At 45.5% G+C, this 2,886-nt stretch overlaps 1 protein-coding gene and 1 pseudogene across 1 annotated transcript in view; one reads left to right on the plus strand and one right to left on the minus strand.

Annotated features, from left to right (window-relative positions):
* The window catches only part of LOC108302948, a 12,483-nt pseudogene extending 11,535 nt beyond the window's left edge, over positions 1 to 948 (minus strand).
* The window catches only part of CUNH6orf52 (chromosome unknown C6orf52 homolog), a 365,015-nt gene that overhangs the window by 165,618 nt on the left and 196,511 nt on the right, over positions 1 to 2,886 (plus strand). The window lies entirely within an intron of this gene.

Below are 2,886 nucleotides of genomic sequence, written 5' to 3' on the forward strand. Positions count from 1 at the left end.
AAAAAAAAAAAAAAAAAAGATATTCATAAAGTCTAGAAACATAGGTGGGTATATATAATGTCATCAAGACCATTTTCAATGTGTAACACACACATGCCCGTGCACACACACACACACACACTGCAGACCTTATGTAGATTGGAAATCCAAGTTCCACATACCTGGAATCCTTTCGAGTGTCACCCAGAAATGCTCATCAGGAGAGTAGGTATCCTTTGACCACTCAAATAAGTCAATGGCCTTCTGGTCTTGAAGCATAAAATTAGCAGATTCCCTTGAAGGGCCACATAGGCAGAGCCAAAGTAAATGGCTAGATTGTGGAGAGGAGGCATTTTTCTCATCCAAGTCCACAGCATGAAGGAAAACAAACTCTTATCTCTGCTCCACATGCATGTATTTGGTCCTTCTGATAATACGAGGAGGCAGCACCCCAGGGGTGATATTTTTCCCTTTAAGTCCCTTCATATGCCGAACTATCTCCCTGTTGGTTTTCAGGGGGATATCTTGCCTGCAGGTGTTGACGGCATACTTCCAGGGAACCTCAGAGGCCACCAGGTCTTTCAGGCAGTGCAGGTCAGCTTGGAGCCTGGATATCCCTGCACAGACCTCAGACTCCGTCTTAGAAGCCACAAAGACGTTTGCGAAGCAGCTCAGTAGCTTTCTTACAGTGTCTTTGAAAGCAGCTGGGGCCTTCTGATCCGCACGGACACAGTAGATGTTTTGGGGAGTGCCTGAAGAGCCTTTCAAATGTATCAAAGTTTTTGTGGATGACCATGACATAGGCCAAAGGGAACTCGGCTTTGTCTTTGCACAGAGGTTCCATCATGTAGTGCTTTTGGATCAAGTATTGCTGGCAAGTTATATTTCTCAGTGGCGTCACTGGTATATTTTCATCCAGGAACGTTTTCTTGCCAGTCGCAATCATGCCACACACTTCTGCAAGGACTAAAGAGTTTGAGATTTTCCCCTGTGGAAGGTGTTTTTGCTGGACTAAACGGTTGCTATACGGGAATAAAAGAGTTATGAATGTGGCCACCAGTCTCAGGACCAAGCCAAATGCCCTTACCTTCATCTTTCATATGATCTCTTCTCGGTTCGTCGCTCACCTGATTTTATGCCATTGCTGAAGTCAGTCTGCAGGTCTCTGCCCTGACTTGAGAAATCTGCTCTAGCAACTATCTTCAGCAAGAAGAGAAATACGACCATTTGTCTAAAAGAAGGAGGATCGACACAAGACTGTATCTCTTCTCTTACATTGAAAAAATCAGGTGAATCTCTGAACATGAATCAGTGGGGCCAGGTGACCACCTCCCAAAAGCCAGGCACAGCTGGGCATCTCTGAGTAGGTCAACCTCAAATTAAGACCCTAGCAAATTGGCCATGGCTGCCAGCTCAGGGTGTTTTTTCCACGTGGAGTAAGGGTGAAATGTATGTTCATTTGGCACCTCTTTTCCCCATACAGAGCCACCATCACCATCACTGATGTCACCTTTGAATGCAAGGGACATGATATTTCTTTAACTTCAGGCAATCACCGTTGTCCTGAGGTTGGTAGCCATTTACATGGACAGTATGGACAGTATCCAGTACTGCTCAATAGTGGAGTCTCTTTACCTAAAATTAAGGATCAAGAATTTATAATATTTCAGGATTGGAAGGAATCTGGTAGACTATTCCCACCAACTTATTCAATTTACATATGGAGAACACTGTCAATGAACCGTAATGACTATTCTATCATACTTTGTCTCCATTTTCTCACTGATGGCCTGAGAGGTAAGCATTGACATTATATCCATTTTGCTCATGAAGAAATTAAGCCCAAAGATATGCTAGCTTGTCTGATATCCAGTAATGAGTTAATGGTGGCATGGGGTTTTCAAACCTCACTGTTCTTTTTTCTTAGAGATGGGGTCTGGCTCTGTGCTCAGGCTGGAGTGCAATGGCACAATCATGGCTCACGGCCGCATCAACCCCGGGACTCAGACCATCCTTCTGCCTCAGTCTCTTGAGTAGCTGAGACTAGAGGTGCAAGCCACATTGCTTGGCTAATTACAATTATACACACACACACACGCGCGCGCGCGCGCGCACACATAGATGTATTTTTTTTTGAGACAGAGTTTTGCTCTTGCTGCCCAGGCTGGAGTGCAATGGTATGATCTCAGCTCATTGCAACCTCTGCCTTCCAGGTTCAGGCAATTCTCCTGCCTCAGCCTCCCAAGTAGCTGGCATTACAGGTGCCCACCACCATGCCCAGCTAATTTTTATATTTTAGTAGCTGGTCTTGAACTCCTGACCTGAGGTGATCCACCCGCTTTGACCTCCCAAAGTGCTGAGATTACAGGCGTGAACCACTGCGCCTAGCCTTAAAAACTTTTTTTTTTTTTTTTTTTTTTTTTTGTGGAGATGGGGTCTCAATATGTTGCCCAGGCTGGTCTTGAACTCCTGGGCTCAAGCAATTCTCCTGCATTGATTTCCCAAAGGGATTATAGGCATGAGCCACTGTGCCTGCCCTCAAACCTAATTATTCTAACTGGATAGGCCATCTACCTGGAATATTCTTTCCCCCGGCTTTTTCTTGAGTTCCTACTCATCTTTCAGGTCCCTATGTGACACTGCTTCCCTGGTGATGCTTCCTTGCCCTTCCAAGTCTGGGTTAGAAACCCTTTCACCTGCCCTAATAACACCTTGTACTCCCTACAATTGCTTGTTTGTTTGCTCTACCACTAGTCTGTGGTGGACTATTTCTTTTTAAAAAATTTTATGTAGCCGGGCGCGGTGGCTCAAGCCTGTAATCCCAGCACTTTGGGAGGCCAAGGCGGGTGGATCACGAGGTCAAGAGATCGAGACCATCCTGGTCAACATGGTGAAACCCCGTCTCTA

The sequence above is a fragment of the Cebus imitator genome, unplaced genomic scaffold (assembly GCF_001604975.1).
Source record: "Cebus imitator isolate Cc_AM_T3 unplaced genomic scaffold, Cebus_imitator-1.0 Scaffold43, whole genome shotgun sequence".
In the NCBI taxonomy this organism is placed as follows: Eukaryota; Metazoa; Chordata; class Mammalia; order Primates; family Cebidae; genus Cebus; species Cebus imitator.